This window comes from Myodes glareolus, chromosome 8 (assembly GCF_982192425.1).
Source record: "Myodes glareolus chromosome 8, mMyoGla1.1, whole genome shotgun sequence".
NCBI classification, from domain to species: Eukaryota; Metazoa; Chordata; class Mammalia; order Rodentia; family Cricetidae; genus Myodes; species Myodes glareolus.
Genome location: NC_142033.1, coordinates 97,416,468 through 97,438,207, shown reverse-complemented (window position 1 = coordinate 97,438,207; position 21,740 = coordinate 97,416,468). Strand labels below are relative to the sequence as shown.

The 21,740-nt window shown below is 38.9% G+C and overlaps 1 pseudogene; it reads right to left on the bottom strand.

Moving 5' to 3' along the window:
- Positions 1-3,047: 3,047 nt before the first annotated feature.
- LOC148121224 (olfactory receptor 5V1-like) lies at positions 3,048-20,637 on the bottom strand (annotated as a pseudogene).
- Between the last annotated feature and the right edge of the window lie 1,103 nt (positions 20,638-21,740).

The following is a 21,740-nucleotide window of genomic DNA, read 5'->3' as shown; positions in this document are numbered from 1 at the left end:
AAACAAAAGGGGAAGGTGCTGCAGGAGTTCCTTCCACTCCTTCAGCCAATAGCTACTGAGATACCAATCCACTGGGGCATGGTCTCTCTCTCTTTAAAAAAGCAGCAACAGCCTTCTGCTCTCTCTCTTGCTTCTGGCTCCGCTTCCGGCTTTTAGACTACTTTCCTGATCACGCAGAGTGTTGCTGTCTGGGACGGTGATCTGTAAGTTTTTCCCCTTTAAATAAATAACCATTCTATTCATTATAATTCCAAACTGCTGGGGGATTGTTTGTGACTTACGCCTTCATGCATGTGAGTGCACATTAGCACTGTTTTAAACTTCTTCATTTGGAGTCATTTAAAATATTTTTTGTTGACTTCCCACCCTCTCTTCCACAATGTTCCTTATGCCATGAGGGACAGACAGGATTGAAATTTGATGAAGAAGTGAGATTTTGGATTTGGATTGTGGCAGATTGCACATGATACAGCAAATGTCCCGATGTTCAGTCATATGTGGACAGCAAAAATGGACTTAGATTTTTATTTTTCAAAGAAAAAGAAAAACTATCCTATTTCAATTCATATACAAATTCCAGTTCACATTCACCCCCTCCTTCCATTTCTTCCACCTACATACCCAACACCACACCATCCACTTCTTAGAGAGAACAAGGCTCACTCAGGATGTTTTTTTTTCTAGTTCCAATCATTTTCATGCAAACATCAAGATGCCATTGTTTTTTTCTGCTGAGTAGTGCTCCAAATTCCAAATACTTTGATTCAAAAATGGGGTACAGAACTAAACAGAGAATTGTCAACAGAAGAATCTCAAATGGCTGAAAGGCATTTAAGGAAAGGTTCAACATCCTTAGCCATCAGGGAAATGCAAATCAAAACAACTCTGAGATACCATCTTACACATGTCAGACTGGCTAAAATCAAACACACTAATGATAGATTATGCTGGAGAGGATGTGGAGTTATGGGAGCATTCCTCCATTGCTGGTGGAAATGCAAATTTGTACAAACACTTTAGAAATCAACATGGTAGTTCCTCAGAAAATTGGGAATCAACCTACGTCAAAACCCAGAAACACCAATCTTGGGCATATACCCAAGGATGCTCAACCATACTACAAGGACATTTGTTCAACTATATTCAGAGCAGAATATTTGTAATAGCAAAAACCTGGAAACAACTCAGATGCCACTCAACAAAACAATGAATAAAGAAAATGTGGTACACAATGAAATTACTACTGAGGGTAAAAAATAATGACATCTTGATATTTGCATGCAAATGGATGGAAATAGAAAAACCAATCCTGAGTGAGGAAACCCAGACCCAGAAAGATGAATGTGGTATATACTCACTCAAAAGTTGATACTAGCTGTAAAGCAAAAAACAGTGAGCCTATTGTGCATAGAAGGAGATAACCCCATATTTGTCAGCCTGAACAAAACTCTAGCCCAAGTGATTCAAAAGCCTCACATAAAACCCTAAGTACTGAGCTTGACAGAAGAGAAAATGATAACCTTGAATGCATTGCCACAGGAGACTACTTCCTAAACAAAACACTGATAGTGCAGGCACTAAGATCAACAATTAATAAAAGGGACCTCACAAAACTGGAGAGCTCCTGGATAGCAGAGAACACTGGCAATAGGATAAAACAACTGTTCACAGACTGGAAAATGATTTTCCCTAACTCCACATTTAATAGCAGGCTCAATCAAAAACAAAGACAGCAAGTCCATGTGGAAATCTGTGATCCCTGCTGCTGCAAGTCGTTTGGGGCAAGGAAGCTTCTTTTGCAGACCAATGATTGAGAATGAGAGACATTGAAGGTTGCTGTGACAACCTCTTCCACTGAACAAACAAATCAAAATAAAAACAGTTCATACAGGGAGCTATTGAAGAGAATCCCTAAAATTGTGAAAAAGACGCTGAAGTATATAGATCTTCACAAATGATGGGTTTTCCTGGGGACCAGGGGGCTGGGAAAGGACTTAGCAATCCTTAAGGATCTGGCCACTGTGATGTGACCATGTTTCAATGAGTTTATGAGGAACACAAATCAGTTTGGTGTATTTTTTTTTTTGGGGGGGTGAAAAGTGTAGAAGGGTGAGGATGTAGAGCAAGGAGAACATTCCTCCACTGCTTGTGGGAGTTAAAACTTGCACATCTAATTTTTAAATCAATATGGATGTACCAGGCTTTGTTGATTCCTCATGGGAGGCCTTGCCCTTTCTAGGGAGTGGATAGGGTGGGGTATAGTGAGGTTCTTCGTGCTGGAGGAAATACTCCAGTCTGACTGGGTGACATGCGGCCCCATGTATTCAAAGAGCACAGGAAGCTGGAGTCCGTGTTCATTGTTGCCTGGATGGAGACTGAAGGCATGTTTGCAGTAACCTGCCACAGTGGGATGGCCTAGAGGCAGAGGAGTGATGCCCTGGAAGAGATGGAGAATCCTGAGACAGGTGGAAGCTGTTGCCTCTACCATGGTGCTCAGGAGCTCCTGGCCGCAGGAGAGTCAAGCCAGGGCCAAGGATGACTCTCCTCTCAGAGCACACAGCCCCAGGGGAAGTCCTCTCCTCTCAGGTGTCCCATATGCAAAGGACCAGAGAGTCCCCTCCATAGCCCTATGCAGGACAAGGCCAGCCTGCTTTTCAGAGGCAAAGAAGCCTAAGATGCAGCTGTGGCTGCCCTGTCAGCCAGGCTGGCACCCCAGGTGTCCTTTGTTCTGGTGGTGAGTGCCTGCTGGGCGGTCTCCCAGGAGATTGAGGTACTGGAATTGGTGAGGGAGATAGAGACACCATCACTGCTCACCAACTATTAGCCACCTCAGCCTTCCTTCCACTGCAAATATGCAGTTTCCTGCTGAAGAGTGCAGCTGGGATGGGCTCCTCTCCTTTCAGATTCTGCTGTCTGTGCACCAGCAGCTGTGCTTGGCAAACTCACAGCTGGAACCATGTCTGATGGTCTTTCCCAAAGAGCCCTGTGGCATGTGCATGGTGCTGTTTCTGGGCACCTCCATAATGACCAAGCAGAAAATCGATCCTCTATGTTACCAGCTCCAGGTCTACCTGGGTCACGGCCTGGACAAGTGCAGTTGGAAGATCCTTTCCCAGGTGCTCTTCACTGAGACCTACAGGGAGAGACAGGCAGGGAGAGTGTCTTAGGGCTTGGGGCTTAGGGATTGGGGCATTTTGGAGAGACTAATCACTTACCTCTTCTTCCTTTGTTTCAGGTGGTGCTTGTGCCTATAGGGGCTATTCTACTTCTGATTCATTCAGGTGGTGCTACCTATAGAGTTTTCTATGGCCTAACATTGATAATGTGTGTGTATGTATGTATATATATATATATATATGTATATATATATATATATATATATATATATATATATATATATAGTTCACAGTAACTCAAATTATATTGAAAGGCTTAAGAATCTCCATAGGCAGCATTCTCTCCTAGGTTGCTGCTCCAGAAGTCATGACACACACCATGCATTGACCAATAATTACATAAAACTTTTTGAAAGAGTAACTACACATCAACATAAAAACATTTTCTCTTCAGGTAAAAATAGTGACACAATATAGAAAAAATATAGGCATTATATGAATTTTGTAGAAGGTATTAGAAGTTATATTCTATATCTATAGTAATAAAACCCTTGTGATATTGTCAAAAATAAACATATTAATCAATTTTGATTTGAATCAAAGACCCAGATATAAATTCACATACCTATGAACACCTGATATTTTATAAAGAAGCCAGAAATATACAATGAAAAACAGAAATCTTCTTTAGCAAATGGTGCCAGTCTAACTGCATGTCTGTGTATAGAAGAAAGGAGATAGTTCCACATTTGTCAGACTGAACAAAACTACAGCCTAAGTGATTCAAAAGCCTTATAAAAAACCATAAGTACTGAACCTGACAGAAGACAAACTAGGGAATAGCCTTGAATGCACTGACACAGGAGACTATTTTCTAAACAAAACACTGATAGTGTAGGCCCGAAGGTCAACAATTAATAAGCTGGATCTTACAAAACTGAAAATCTCCTGGAAAGCAGAGAACACTGCCAATAGGACAAAACATCTGCTTACAGACTGAAAAATGATTTTCCCTAACTCCACATCTAATAGAGGGCTTGCATCCCATATATATAAGGACAGCAAGTCCATGCTGCCTCCAGTTGTTCTAGGCAAGGAATCTTCTTTTGCAGACCCATGACTGAGAATGAGAGACATTGAAGCTTGCTCTGGCAACCTCTCCCCCCAAAAGACACAAATCAAAATTAAAAGGGTTGAGACAGGGAGCCATTGAAGAGAGTCCTAAAAATTGTGATAAAGATGCTGAAGTATATAGATCTTCACAAATGATGGGCTTTCATGTCGGGGAAGGAGGTGGGGATGGACTTAGCAATCTTTAAGGATCTGGCCACTCTGAGTTTGACCATGAGCCAATAAGTATATGGGAAACACAAATTCTGCTTGGTGTAAAGATGCTGAAGTATATAGATCTTCACAAATGATGGGTTTTTGTGGGGGGGGAGGGGGATGAACAACAAAAAGTCCTTTTGCTACATAATAATCAAAACAATATACATGCAGAATAAAGAAAGAATACTAAGAGCTGCAAAGTATATTGTTTTGATTATTATGTAAAACTTTCTTTTACCATAGACAGAGGAAAGACTTTCCATGACATGAACAGATTTAATGGAAAGTACTAGAAGGAAAATTTCAACCCAAGGAAGTCAATTACATTCACAAAATCACAGAAAATAGATGATCTCATAGCAGTAAATCCCAAATAAAGAAAAGCAAAAACAATAATATCACTAACAACAAAAAGTAAAATAGCAGGAACTAGCAATCACTGGTCATTAATATCCCTTAATATAAATGGTCTCAAGTCACTTATAAAAAGACTCAGACTAACAGATTGAATACAAGAACAGAGTTTATCCTTCTGCTGCATACCAGAAGCATACCTCAACCTCAAAGACAGACATCATCTCAGAATAAAGGGTTGAGAAAATTTTCAAGTCAAATGGACCTAAGAAACAAGATGGTGTAGCTATCCAAATATCTAACAAGATACACTTCAAACTAAAATGAATCAAAAGAGAAAAAGAAAGATATTTAATGTTAGTCACAGGAAAAATCCATCAAGAAAGAAATCTCAATACTCAACATGTATGTGCCAAATACAAGGGCACCTTCATATGTAAAAGAAACACTTCTAAGGCTTACATCACATTTTAAGCCATACACACTAATAGTGGGTGACCTCAACACTCCACTCTCACCACTGGATAGGTCTGACAGACAGAAACTTATCAGAGAAATAAGGGATCTAACGGATGTTATGACTCAAATGGACTTAACCAACATCCATAGAATATTGTATCCAAACATATAAGAGTATACCGTCTTTTCTTCTCTACACCCCATGAAATTTTCTCAAAATTGACCATATTCTCAATAAAAAAGAAAATCTCAACAGATACCAAAAATAATTGAATAATCCCATGTATTTTAAGGGATAATCATGAATAGAAGATAGCATTCAATACCAACATTAATTTCCTAAACCCACAAACATATGAATATTGAGTAATATTCATCTGAATCACCAATGGGTCAAGGAAGAAACAAAGGAAGAAATTAAAACTTTATACGATTCAATGAAAATGACCACACAAGATATCCAAAGTTATGGGACACAACTTAAGAGCAAAGTTCATAGCACTAAATACCTACATAAAGAAGCTGGAAAAATCCAAGATCAGAAAGTTAACAGAACGGCTGTAAGCTCTATAACAACTCACCCAGGAGGATTAGATGACAGGAAATAATTAAATTGAAAGATAAGATTAACAAAAAAGAAACAAAGAAAACAGTACAAAGAATCAATGAGACAAAGAGTTGATACTTCAAGAAACCCACAAAATTGAAAAATGTCTTTCCAAACTAACCAAACTTCAGAAAGAATATCCAAATTAAAAAATGAAAAATGAAAAGGAGGACATAAAACAGACATGGAGGAAACCCAGTGAATTATTAGGTCATATATCAAATACCTGTACTTCAAAAAAATTGGAAAACTTAAAGGTAATGGAAAATTTTTCTGGTAAATATCTCATACCAAAATTGAATCAAGACCAGATAAGCAAAATAAATAGAAATATAACCACTAGAGAAATAGGCACAGTCATTAAAAGTCTCCCAACTCCCTCCCCCCCACCCCCTGTAAAAAAGTAAAGACAAAAACGGGACCAGATGGTTTCAGCTCATAATTCTACAAAATTTTCACAGAAGAACTAATAGCAAAATTCCTTAAGTGGTTCCATACAATATAAACAGAAGGAACACTGCCAAACTCTTTTTATGAGGCTACAGCTACCCTGCTACAAAAACTACAAAAAGACACTATTAAGAACAATTACAGATCAATATCACTCATGAACACTGATGCCAAAATACTCAGGAAAATACTGACAAACTGAGTCCAAGAACGTATCAGAAATATCATCTACCATGACCACCATGTGAACAAACCGAAAGAAAAAAAAAAAACACATGATCATCACATTTAGAGGCTAAAAAAAGCCTTCCACAGAACTCAACACCCCTTCATGATAGAAGTCTTGGAGAGAGCAAGGAAGGATACAAAGACATAACTAAACATAATAAAGGCAACATATAGCAACACAACAGCCAAAATCAAATTTAATGGAGAGAAACTCAAAGTGGTCCAATTGAAATCGGGCACAAGACAAGGTAGTCCACTCTCCATATCTATGCATATAGTAATTAAAGTTCTAACTGGAGCGATAAGACAACAAAAAGACATGAAGGGGAAACAAATTGGAAAAGAAGTCAAATTCACTAAAAAGAAGGAATGAAAAGGAGAAATGCAATGGCACCAATTTACGCAGCCTGGCAGACAGAACCTGTACATACCTGCCGACTTCCCATCTAAAAGAAAGAATACATGCACTGTTTTCAGTGCAAACGGCTGCATTTTGGAAATACTGGCTGTCAGATTTACTGTAAACCTAGGTGTGAGGAGACATTGGCTGGACGTGAATGTTCGGCTGGGCCCTAGCATTTCTAAATCTAATTTTAACCAGATGTCAGTGGAGTCTTACTGTTAGGAAAACTGAGCCACATTTTCCTGAAGTCTTTCTGGGTGAAGTTTATTGCTTTCCCATGGGGGAAACATGGCTCACCAGTGGCTGCCTCCGAGACGGAAAAAAGAGGTGGTTTTCTCATCATGCAGGCTCCTCATACAGCACTGACCCCACTGAGTGGCAGACAGGGCAGATGACAGCAAACTGAACTGCAGGTGTCTGGGATCAGAGACCATAATTCCTGCTCTGCCAACTGTCTTCTCAACAGTTGCCTGCAGTCGCCTAAGTACGCATGCGCAGAGCTCCTGGGGCAGGTTGGACTCTTTACAACCTCAGAGTGTGAGACCTCAGCCTAGCCATGAACGGTGGGACCTCAAGAGCCAATGGCTGGCTTCTCCTGTTCTCCCTACCTCAATGCACATGACCATATCTACTCCCCAGAAAGGGTAAGGCCTCCATGAGGAGTCAACAAAGCCTGCACATCCATACTGATTTCCATATTGGTTATACAAGTTTTAAAGCCCACAAGCAATGGAAAAATGTTCCCCATGCTCTACATCCTAACCAGCATGAGCTGTCACTTGTGCTATTGATCTTAGTCATTTTGACAGATGTTCAATAGAATCTCAAACTAGTTTTTATTTTACGTTTCCCTAATTGCTAAAAATGTTGAACATTTTTTTGGCTTTTCTCAGTCATTCAAGATTTCTCTGTGGAGAATTATGTTTATATCTGTAACCCAGTTTAAGTGAATTAATTGATTTGTTGATGTCTAATTTCTTGAGTTCTTTTTGTCTCAATACAATAAGTTGGTTAATTACTTGGGAATTTCATACAATGTACACTGAGCACACTCTTCCCATTCCTCCCAGGCTTACCCTTCTATCCTTTTCCCCTTTCAAAAAAAATATAAAAAGGAGAAAAAAAATACACCAATCTGAATTTGTGTCTCCCATATACTCATTGGAATATGGTCAAACTCACAGTGTCCAGATCCTTAAAGATTGCTAAGTTTATTCCCAGCCCCCTGCCCCACAGGGAAACCCATCATTTATGAAGATCTATATACTTCAGAAACTTTATCAAATTTTCAAAAATTTTCCTCATCAGTTCCCTGTCTGGACTGGTTTTAAATTGATTTGTTTGTTTGTGAGGAGAGGTTGTCATAGCAGCCTTCAATTCTCTCATTCTTAATAAAGGGTCTGCAAAAGAATATCCCTTGCTCCTAAAATCTGGCAGCAGCACGGGTCACAGATTATCACATGGACTTCCAGTGTTTAGATATTTGTGATGTGAGCCCTCTATTAGATGTGGAGTTAGGGAGAATCCTTTTCCAATCTGTCAACTGCTGCTTTATCCTATTGCCAGTGTTCTCTGCTTTCCAGAAGAATTTTGGTTTTGTGAGGTCCCATTTATCAATTGTTGATCTTAGTGCCTGCACTATCAGTGTTTTGTTTAAGAAGTAGTCTCCTCTGTCAATTCATTCCAGGCTATTCCCTAGTTTCCCTTCTGTCTAGTTCAGTAAAAATGGATTTAGGTGAGGCTTTTGAGTTACTTGGAATGGAGGTTTGTTCGGGCTGACAAATATGGAGCTATCTCCTTTCTTCTACACATAGAATCCAGTTAGAATGGCGCCATTTGTTAAAGATAATTCTCTTTTGTATTGCATATTTCTGGTTTCTTTATAAAATATCAGGTGTTCATAGGTTGTGGATTTGTGTCTGGGACTTTCATTCAAATTCTTTAATTAACATGTCTATTTTGACACTATCATGAGTATTTCATTACTATAACTGTGTAAAATAACTTTTAATACCTTCTACACTATTCATATAATGTCTATATTTTTTCTATACTTTGTCACTGTTTTTACATGAAGGGAAAACTTTTTATCTAGATGTGTAGTTACACTTTCAAATAAATTATATGAGCCGGGCGGTGGTGGCGCACACCTCTAATCCCAGCACTCAGGAGGCAGAGGCAGGCGGATCCCTGTGAGTTCGATGCCAGCCTGGTCTACAAGAGCTAGTTCCAGGACAGACACCAAAAACTACAGAGAAACCCTGTCTCAAAAATCAAAAAAAAAATTATATGTAATTATTGGTCCATGCCTAGTGTATGTCATGACTTCTGGAGAAGCAACCTAGGAAAGGAAAGAAAGCTACCTATTGAGAGATTCTTAAGCTTTTCAATTTCATTTTACTTACACACACATGTATATATACACAGCAGCACATGAGCACACAAATATACAATTCATGTACATTATCCCTGTTAGGCCATAGAATACTGTATACATAACACCACCTGAATGAATCAAAAGAAGGATCGCCCCTTGAGATGCACGCACCAACTGAACCAAAGGAAAAAGTGGTGAGTGATTAGTCTTCCAGCAAAAATGCCCCAATCCCTATGCCTAAGCCCTAAGACAATCTCCCTGCCTTTCAATCCCTGTAGGTGTTGGTGAAGAGCACCTGGGAAATGATCTTTCAACTGCACTGTCCAGGCCCTGGCCGAGGTAGACCTAGAGCTGGTCACACAGAGCATTGATCTCCTTCTTGGTCTTCTTGGGGGTACCCCGGAAGAGCACTGTTCACATGCCAGAGGGCTCTTCAGGGAAGACCCACAGACAGGGCTCCAGCTGTGAGTTTACCAGTCACAGCTGCTAGTGCATGGACAGCAGAACCTGGAAGGAGAAGAAGTCAGCCTAGCTGCACTCTTCAGCCAGATACTTCAGCTATGCTGTAGAAGAAAGGTGGCTGATGCTCCTATTCTGTGAGCAGTGGTGGTGCCTCTTCCTCCCTCACCATTCCAGGCACCTTAATCTCCTGGGAGACTGCCCTGAAGTCACTCACCATAGGCACCAAAGACTCCAGTGACATCAGGGGGACTGGCATGGCAGCCACGACCACATCTTAGGATTCCTTGCCTTTGGGAAGCAGGTGGCCTTACCCTGGGAGGAGCTAAGGAGGAGCCTCTCTGGTCCTTTGGGTGCAGAACTCTAAAGAGGAGAGGATTCCCCTGGGGCTGTGTGTGCTGAGCATAGAGCCATCCTCAGCCCAGGATGGGCACTTCTGCCTCCAGGGCTCAGGAGTACCAAGAGAGATGCAGTGGCTTTCCTCTGCCTCGGGTGTCCCCATCCTTTCACTGGAACAAGAAACACACCTCAACCTCAAAGACAGACACTGCATCGGAGTAAAGGGTGGTAAAGGATTTTCCAATCAAATGGACTTAGGAAATATGCGTGTGTGGCTATCCTAATATCTAACAAAATTGATCTCAAACAAAATCAATCAAAAGAGATAGAGAAGGACGCTTTATACTCATAGCAGGAACAATTCATCAAGATGAAGTCTCAATCCTGAATATCTATGCCCCTCATTAAAGAGCAACCACATATGTAAGTGAAACTTTCCTAAAACTTAAATCGCACGTCAAAGCCCACACACTAATAATAGAGATTTAAACACTCTTCTCTCAACAGTAGACAGGTCAAACAGACAGAAACTTAACAGAGAAATAAGAGAACTAACAGATGTAATGAATCAAATGAAATTAACAGACATCTTTAGAACATTCCACCCAAACAAAAGAGTATATTCCTTCTCAGCACCTCATGGAACCTGTTCTAAAATTGATCACCTTCTTGGTAACAAAGCAAACATCCACAGATACAAAAAATTGGAGTAATCCACTGTGTCTTCTCAGATCACCATGGAGTAAAGTTAGAATTCAACAGCAATACTACTCCCAGAATGCTTACAAACTCATGGAAACTGAAGAGTCAACTACTGAACCATCCCTGGGTCAAGGAAGAACTAAAGAAAGAAATTAGAACCTTCCTTGAATCCAATGAAAATGAAGGCACAACATATCCAAACCTATTGGACACAATGAAAGAAAGCAGTGCTAAGAGAAAAATTCATAGCACTAAGTGCCCACATAAAGAAAATGGAGAGAGCTCACACGAGAGACTTAACAGCATGCCTGAAAGCTCTAGAAAAAAGAATCAGACTCACCTAGGAGGAGTAGAAGAGAGGAAATAATCAATTTGAGAGCTGAAATCAACAAAACAGAAACACAGAAAACCATACAAAGAATCAAGGAAACAAAGAGCTGGTTCTTTGTGAAATTCAACAAGGTTGACAAACCGTTATCCAAACTCATCAAAAGGGAAAGAGAGAACACTCAAATTAACAAAATCAGAAATAAAAAGGGGGATATAACAGTGGACACTGAGGAAATTCAGAGAATCATTAGGGCCTACCACAAAAAACCTGTACTCCACAATATTGGAACATATAAAAGAAATGGACAACTTGTTAGATAGATACCATCTACCAAAATTAAGTCAAGACGAGGTGAGCAATTTAAATAGAACTATAAGCTGCGAGAAGATAGAAGCTGTCACCAAAAACTTCTAAACCAAAAGAAGCAAAGGGTCGGGTGGTTTTAGTACAGCATTCTACCATAACTTTCAAGAAGAGCTAATTAATACCTGTATTCCTCAAAAGTTTTCCATATAATAGAAAGAGAAGGTTCATTGCCAAACTCTTTTTATCAAACTACAGTTACCCTGATACCAAAACTGCACAAAAACTCTACCAAGAAAGAGAATTACAGACCAATCTCAATCATGAACATCAATGCAAAAATTCTCAATAAAATACTGGCAAACCAAATGCATGAACACATCAAAAAAAATCATCCATTATGATCAAGTAGGCTTCAGCCCAGAGATTCAGGGCTGGTTCAACATAAGAAAATCTATCAATGTAATCCATCATATAAATAAACTGAAAGAAAAAAGACCATGTGATCATTTCATTAGATGTGGAAAAAGCATTTGACACAATTCAGCACCCCTTCATGATAAAGGTCTGGGAGAGATTAGAGATACAAGGATCACATCTAAATATAATAAAAGCAATATATAGCAAGCCAACAGCTATCATCAAATTAAATGAAGAGAAATTCAAAGCCATTCCACTAAAATTAGGAACAAGGCAAGGCTGTCTGTTCTTTAAATATCTCTTCAACATAGTTCTTGAAGTTTTAGCAATAGCAATAAGACAACATAAGTAGATCAAGGGGATTCAAATTGGAAAAAAGAAATTAAACCTCGTTATTTGCAGATGATATGATAGTGTATATAAGTGACTCCAAAAACTCTACCAGAGAACTCCTACAACTGGTAAATACCTTCAGTGAAGTGACAGGATACAAGATCAACTAAAAAAATCAGTAGCCCTCCTATACACAAAGGATAAAGAAACTGCGAGGGAAATCAGAGAAACATCACCTTTCACAATAATGACAAGTCACATAAAATATCTTGGGGTAACCCCAGCAAAGGACATGAAAGACCTATTTGACAAGAACTTTGTGCCTTTGAAGAAAGAAGATACCAGAAAATGGAAAGATCTCCTATACTCTTGGATAGGAAAAATCAACATAGTAAGAACAGCAATTCTACCAAAGACAGTCTATAGATTCAATGCAATCCCCATCAAAATCCAAAAAAAAATACTTCATAGACCTTCAGAAAACAATAATCAACTTCATATGGAAAAACAAAAAACCCAGGATAGCCAAAACAATACTGAATAATAAAGGAACTGCCATTACTATCCCTGACATCAAGATCTATTAAAGAGCTACAGTAATGAAAACAACTTGGTGTTGGCACAAAAACAGAAATGTTGACCAATGAAATCAAACTGAGAACCCAGATATTAATCCAAACACCTAAGACCACCTGATTTTTGACAAAGTAGCTAATATGATACAATGGGAAAAGGAAAGCATTTCAACAAATGGTTCTGCCATAATGGGATGTCAAGCTGCAGAAGAATGAAAATAGATCCACACAAAACTCAAGTCCAACAGGATTAAAGACCTCAATATAACTCTGACCACACTGAATCTGATAGAGGAGAAAGTGGGAAGTAATGTTCAATGCATGGGCACAGGAGACCACTTCCTAAATATAACTCCAGTAGCACAGACTCTAAGAGCAACAATAAATAAGTAGGAACTCCTGAAACTGAGATGCTTCTGTAGAGAAAAGGACACAGTCAATAAGACAAAAAGGTAGCCTACTGAATGGGAAAAAATCTTCACCAACCCCACAACAGACAAAAGACAGATCTCTAAAAGATATAGCCATAAGCAAAGGACACTGTGCCTCTAGTTCATGATCCTAGAGAAGCTAAGTTTTAAGGTGAACCCAAAGAAAAACATATATAGACCCTACTGGAAATTGGAAACAGACAAAAATTTGGGAGCATGGGGGAAGGGGTAGAAAGATGGGGAGAAAGGGAGGGAGGTTAACGAGAACTTGAGGGAATGGTATAGTCAAGATGGATGAAGGACAGAAATGAGAGAAAGGATACAGAGGCAAAACACCACATCGGAACACTGGACTTAGCTCCCAAGGTCCAGGCGAAGAGTGAAAGCAGTGCAAATATGAGCAAGGATGTCAAGATCATGAGAGGTTTACCCACTGAGACAGTTTGCCTGAGCTAATGAAAGCTTACCAACTCCAACTGGACTGCTAGTGAAGGAGCATGGGATCAAACTATTCCCTCTGAATGTGGTTCACATTTGGGGCAGACAGCGGCCCTGGGATTTGTCTCTACCTGATGTAATATTCTCTTTGGTTTGGATGTATATTTTGCTCAACCTAGATGTAGTAGAGAGGGCCGTGGACTTGCCAAAGGGCTGAGTGCCTTGTCCTCTCTTAGGATTGGAGGGGGATGGGTGGGAAGGTTTGGGGAGGTAGTGGGAGGGGGAGAGGAGGTGGGAATTTGAATTGATATTTTTAAGTAATAATAATAATAATAAAATTCATGACCTCATCTAATGGCAAATCAATCCCACACCAGTTAGGTTTTAAAGGGGTATTTATTTTGGGGGGTAAAACGTACATACACCATAAACCATCAGGAAGGGAGCCTAGTAGCTGGAGCAGGAGCCGGGAGCAGGAGCCAGAACCAAGCGCCGGAACCAAGAGGCCCGAGCCGAGACCTGCTCGGCTCTTTTTAAAATAGAAATATACTATGCCCCAGTGGGCTGGTATTTCAGTGGCTATTGCCTGACGGAGCGGAAGGCGCTCCTGCAGCACCGTGGGCTCATGCTTCAGCCACTATTGGCTGAAGCAGCGGAAGGTACTCCTGCAGCACTCATCTCTAATTATTATTGCTACTTATTTAAGTACATATAAATGAAATATATAAAATATGTAATGTATCTTATACATGCATATGCTATATAGATCTAGATCTAGATATATACTGTCATACTGCTTCTGATAACTATTGCCTGTGTGAAGGGGTGGTTAGGTCTGAACACTTGGGATTAGATTTCAGGTGGCTCATCTAATTTTATCATCTCCCCTTTCTCTGTCTTCTCTCCAAAATGCCCCATATACCCATATATCTCTTATTGAACCCATTCAACTCAATGCCCTCTTTTAACATTAATTATTATATATATATGTACGATATATATGTATTATGTTATATATACATATTTTGTTACATATGTGCATTACTACATATTCCTAAGTATATAAATGCTATGAATACTATCATTAACTTTGAAATGAACAAAGCAGTGGACCTTGAAGAGAATTTTCAACACATTCTTAATTTTACTTAACCTGCCATGTTCTTTAGCCACTATACCCATGATAAGATGATACTTCTGAAAATACTACGAGCTTTAGCTAAATGACATCAAGAAATCAGTCTCAAATCAACCACCAAACTTCTTCCCTACTACCTAGATTTCATAATGATAAGAGGTGCTGATTTGTGGAGAAAAGACATCAATGGTCTTACCCAACTTTAGATCTAGTATCTGAAATACTTATTATTTGAGATACTTTAGACCTAGTATCTGAAGTAAGCTACATCTGGTGATACAATATTTACAAGCCTATTATACAGTAATTAACCACTTTCTAATTAGATTGAATACTTGCTTCTCAGAATGGAGTTTCATGTTTGATTCAAGGCAGTACATGGTAATGCTATCTTGTAAATGGTCATTCCATCAAGTTGCCTTCATAGTTTATATGTGCATACCAATAGAGCTATGCTGATGTTAACCTTAATCACAAAAGCTTATTTTGCAGTGAACAGAAGTCAAAGAAAAAGTTCTCAACGTATTAAGCATAAAAGCCTGAATTCTCAATCCTAAACAGTACAATTATCTTAAACCCACCACTACCAACAAGTTTCCATTAACAGCAAGAAGGAGAAAGCAGAGCAAATGTTACAGGGAAGAGTATTACAAGGTGCTGTCTTGTGTACATGACACAGCTGTAAAAATCATGACCTTACAGCAGCTGTGGTTCTCTTCACAGACCTACACAAGATCCAGAAAGCCAAAATCCTATTGTAGATGGAACAAATAGTTTCTAGATAGCACTCAGTACTGAGGAGATACTGGTAGTTGTTGGAGGATGCAGAATCATTCATTTTGAGTATGTGACTTTTGGCATGCTCCATGCTCCATGAAATGGCCCCATACCCAGTCACATATAGACATGATTATTTGTATTATAAAAAACAAAATATTGAAGTTAGGAAGAATACATACAAAGCACATAGGAGATCATCTTGGTAGGATTAATGGGAGTGGATGTGGTCATGTTTAATTGTATGCAATTCTGAAAACTAACAAAAAAATATAAAAGTCAAAAAAATAATGCAGGTAGATGTGTTTGGTACTTCATCCTCTTGCCTGATGAAATCGTGATTGATATGTTCACTTGCTTTCTGTTGCTGTGATAAACACTATAAAACCAATCTAGAGAAAAAAGACATTTATTTCATCTTACAGTTTGTAATCATCATCAAGAGAATCCAAGACACCAAGTATAGACAGGAACCTGTAGGCAGGACCTAAAGCAGTGACCCTCGAGAAATGCTGCTTAGTGGCTTGTTCCTCATGGTTTCCTCAACTTGTTTCTTTTTATACAGCCCAGGACCATCAGCTCAGTGGTAGCCCTTCCCACAGTGGGCTAGACCTGCCTGAATCATATATTAACAAAAAAAAAAATACCTGTTACGTTGTTCAAATGTCCCGTTCATGTCTTCTCCCCACCTGTGGGATAATAGTCTGGACATCTAGTGTCCCAATCAAATCTGGCCTCTACTCTCTGTTTCAAGATAGTTTCAAAGCTTCTGCCTAAACATCCCCTATATTTCCCCCAACAAGAGGCTCCTTTAACACAACATCCAGTCTATTTACACAGGCATACAAGAAGCACATCCTGTACATCAGTCAGGTGCCATATGTCTACCTGATTTCTTTACCCCAAGTCATGTCCAACCTATAGGCTTGGCCTGCCCACACAACCTTTTTTCTACCTGAACCTGCTAGATACTTAGACATTATCATAAAATACCAACAATCGAAAACTAGACCAGTATCTTCTCTCTAAAATCAACGAATCCTATAGAAATGGTTGCCAACGAAAATTATCTAGATGAACCTCATAACCCAGAACTTAAAAGAACAATCATAAATGATATCAGAGACTTCAAATAATATAAGAAAGCACAAAGAAACAGGAAAAAAAGATTTTTTTCTTTAATGTCATCATTTACTCTTTTCCTTTTTAGGACAATTCTATAGAGAATATGCACATTCAAAAACAACAAATCATAATATTGTAAATACCTTCACGTTTAGATAGTAATGCTTAAAATTGCCATTCCATGTTATGTCTCAAATTCAGAACCTCATGTCTGACATGCGCTTCCCAAGCATAATCTATTGGTTTTAAAACACTGAAAAATCTCTTCTAGGATTTTTCATTACCTCCAGCTTTTGACAACTCATTCTTCTTCATCCAAAAGCCACTTATTTGGGACAAAGATACAGAAATTCATAGAACAAGTAAATTAAGGAGAAAGAACATAAGGAGAGTAAATGCCTGGGTGATATCAAAGAAAGATACAAAAATAAGTTTGATGAAAATGACAAAAGCAATCTAGGGCTTAAGAACAGAATTCAAAGAGGAGATAGAAATATTGTACTTGACTCAGGCTATATAGAGATGAAACTGAAAATGATATCATATATGTATACTATAAAGATGAAATTGAAAAACTCAATAACACAAAAAGAAAACTATAAGGCAAGCCTTTCAAAAAGAATGAATATAGAAAAAGAGAGATTATCAGGACTTAATGTGAAGTAAAGGATCTGGATCAAATGAACAAATAATGAGGGAATTTTTAAAAAGTAAAAGAATAGACAGAAAATATAAAACACCATGAGTAAAATAATTTAACCTTGAAATTATGTGCATAAAGAAGAGAGACAAATCCCAAGTCTAAAGCATAGACCAGATCTTCAGCAAAAATGTAGAAAAGAACTTCTCCAAATAAAGCAAACACACATTATGGATACAAAAATCACAAAGAACACATAATCAATAAGGTCATAAAAGAAAATCCTCAGAGTACATGATAGTTAGAGCATTAAGTACACAGAACAAATAAAGTGTACCGAAAACTACAAGAGAAAAAACTGAAGCTACAAATACAGCAAAATCCTTCAGAATTAATGCTGATTTCTCAATGAACACTTTCAAAGTCAGAAGAAAATTGAACAATACATTTGAAGTCCTTAAAGGCTACTATGATGGTCGACCTAGAGTAGTATACACAGAAAAATTTTTCTGTCGCTATTAAAGGAGAAAGAAAAACTTTTAACACTACATGAGACAGCAAACCAAACCTACAGAAAGTACAGAAAGCAATATTCAAGTTGATGAACAACTGAGCACATCCAAAAGGCTGTGGAAAGAAATAAAAAAAATAAAGCCATAATAGTTAAAACATGGTGTACCACTGAGAACACACACAACAACCAACATCAGGATGGCTGCAATTAATAAACACATTTCAATAATTATTTTAAATACCAATGACCTCAATGAACTAATTATAAGATACAGGATGACAGTATGAATCAAGAAATAAAATCCATCTACTTCTTATCTACAGGAAACCTATTTTAGTTTTGAAGATAGAAACTTAATTAGTACAAAAGGATGTACAAAATTAGGCCACTCAATTGGGTACAGGAGGCAAGACAGCAATTTTATATTAGTATCTAACAGTACAGACTACAAACTATAAATAATCAGCAGGCGTGATGAGATACTCTCCATTCTAATCAGAGAACAGTTAAACAAGAAGACATTATATCCTAGACATATATGCATCAAATTCTGGGGCATCCAGTTTTATTTAAAAAGTGTACTTGTGGATTTAAAGACACTGATTCAAATCTGTAATGATGGGAATTATAAGAAATCTGTAGATTGCATATTACAGAGTATATGGTAAAGCTATATGGAATTCAGTGTGGGTGTTCCTTAAAAAGCTAGAAATAAAACTATCATTTAACTCAGCTGTTCCACACTTGTGCACGTGTCCAAGGGACCCTCTACTGCAGAGATGCTTGCACATCCATGATCAGTGCTGCTCTAGTCACAATAGCTCAGAAAAAGAAACAGTTTATGTACCCATCAATTCATGAATAGATCTGATAAATGTGTTATATTTAAACGATGGAAGAGTTCTTATCTGTAAGGAAAAATGAAATTAGTGGTAAATCTCTGTAGAGTTGGAACTGTCCAATCTGAGTGAGGTAATCCAAACCTAGAAAGACAAATGTCACATGACCTCTCTAATATGGAAATGTTAGCCTTGAAGTTGGTATTCAGTATGTACTTAATTTAGAATAGCCATGGAGGTCATGAAACTGGTAGGGAATCAATGAGGGTAGAGAATTCAAGTGAGGCGAGCTAGAGTCCTGTCTGTGTGGAGGAAGAATGGGGAATAATGGAACAGGAAGGACTGGGTTGGGTTGTGAATGAGAGAGCGAGGTAAAAGAGTGATTATGTGGAGGCCTAATTAACACAATGAACCTTAAGAAATTCTCCCCAGGCCCTCAGCCCCAAAGCAGACTGAGTTGGGAAAGACTGGCGAGAGCTTGGGGGAGTGGGAGGGTGGAGTTGGAGGAATGGCAGATATAGGAGCAGGGAAGAAGATATCCACATTAAGGGAGCCATCTTAGGGTTGGCAAGAGCCTTGGCTCTAGGGGGGATTCCAGGTGTCCACGGGGATGTCCTAGCGAAGTCCTTGAGCACCAGAGGAGAGGGTGCCTGAACTGTCCTTGCCCTACTATCACAGTGATGATTATCTCGAATATCACCCTTGAATCTCTGTCCAGCGATGGATGGAGATAGAGCCAGAGACCCTCATCAGAGCAATGGACTGAGCTCCCAAGGTCCAGCTGAAGAGCAGAAGGAGGGAGAAGATGAGCTAGGAAATCAGGACCGTAAGGGGTTGTCCACCCACTGAGACAGTGTGCCTGTTCTAATGGGAGCTCACCAAAGCCAGCAGGACTGGGTCTGAATGAGCATGTGATCAAACAGGACTCTCTGAATGTGGCTGCCAATGGGGGAGGACTGAGAAGCCATTGATAATGGCACTGGGACCTGTTTCTACTGCATGTACTGGCTTTTTGGAACCTTTTTGGATGCACACCTTTCTAGGCCTGGATGTAGAGGGGAGGGCCTTGGACTTCCCACAGGGCAGGGTTCCCTGTCCTCTCTCAAGCAGGGAGGGGAAGGGAAGAGGGAGAGTAGGGAAGTGGGAGGAGAGGAGGAAGTGTAAATTTTGGAATGGAAAAAGAAATTTAACAAGAAGACTACAAGAAGATGGGAAGCACAGGTGGAGAAAGCTTTATGTTTCCCTTCCACTGACTGGGTCTTCAGGATTGTGGACAGAATGTATATGTAGGAGATCAAAGTGATGAGAAAAGAACCAACATCAAAAATACCTCTACCACTAAAACAAGCATTTCTGGCATGTAGCTGGATGAATAGCACAGGGCCACCACAGGTGGGATACCACAGTAGTACTAGTTTACTTGATTGGACTTGCAGAAAAACAGACTAAAATTAGACTTTGTGTGGAGAAAGCACTTGAGAAACCCAGTTACCCAGGTCCCTAACAACAGCTGCACACAGAGACCCTTGGTCATGATGAGGGAATAACACAGAGGGAAGCATATGGCCATATACCAGGCATAAGTCATCACAACCAGCAAGAAAACTTCAGTCCCAGTTAGGGCCACCAGGAAATAGAGCGTCAAAGCAACCCAACAAAGGAAATGCTATGATCTTCAGTAAAGAGATTCTTGACCATCTTGGGGACAGTGGCTGATGGATAAAATATGTCTAGCAGGGACAAATTTGCCAACAGTTAAAACATGGGAGTTTGAAGCTTTCTCTCAGTCACTGTGGTCATGAGGATGACCCTGTTTCCCAGCAAAGTTATCTGATAGACGGTGATAAAGGCCATGAAGAGTGGATAGCACACCTCAGGGAGGTCAGAGAGCTCTCTGAGAATGAACTGAGTCACTGTGTTAAGATTGTAGACATCCATATTATAAGTCCACAGCGATGTTTCTAAGGGAAATGAAAGCAAAAAATGAATATTTGAGTGATTAATTAATGATCCCGGTGCTGAGAAAGCAAGGGATTCATAGCCTCATAAGAAGGAACATATGAGATCTATGACAATATGCATTTTAATAATGAACCCATATTTGGATATACTATGAAAATTAAAAATTGATTTCAGTATTTTTAGATATTTTGAATGGCATGTCCAGAAAAAGTTTATACAGGAAATGATAAAAATGTAACATCCTTTGTCACCTTAATGATTCAGCAGTCTGGAACACTGCTGAAATTAAATCTAGGACATTTTCTGCTTGAATTATTTGGCTTCATTGTCAAATGAATGTCAATTGGGAGAGAAATTTTCTTAATGCTGAGGTGTGAAGACAGGTGAAACTTCACTGAAATGCTGTGGCTCAAGCTGTGTCTATGACATGATCTTGTCTTTGATCTGTGAGATGTCTTCAACTGTCTGCAGACAGAGACTAGTGTGGGATGTAGCCAAATAAACCTTAACTGCATCCCTGCACAGGGTAACTTCCTTCTCTGTCACTGTTCCATGTCTTTGTAAGGACAGTGGAATGTTACGATTCAATTTCTTTTTTTGCTGAAACATTGTCACATGTACACAGAATATTACATCTCTGGCAGTTGACCAGACTTGGTTCACGGACCTTAGGATTCTGGACTTGCACATCTCAACAGTGCTTCCACAGGGAAACAATAAAAAACTAATTTAGAAAAAAGACAGGCTCTTCACAAGTTTTTCAAGGAAGGATTCCAAACTTTTATGTGTTTTGAATCACTTGACGTGAGAAGCTTGCAAAATCCACTTAAGACATTACTAAAATTTATTTCTTATATATTATATTATAAAATACATTGATTAAAATGTATATTAAAATACATTATTTATTTCTCCAGTGATATCTTTGTGTGTGGTTATAAATAATTCTTGTTCATTTTCAAAATTCAAAAAACACAGATAATTGTACAAAAGAAAATAAAAACCACTACAGTCATCCAGTTCAGTCACCAATCCATTTTCTATTTCCCCAATCCAATAACTATTTTCTAAAACATGACTTTCAACAGCCC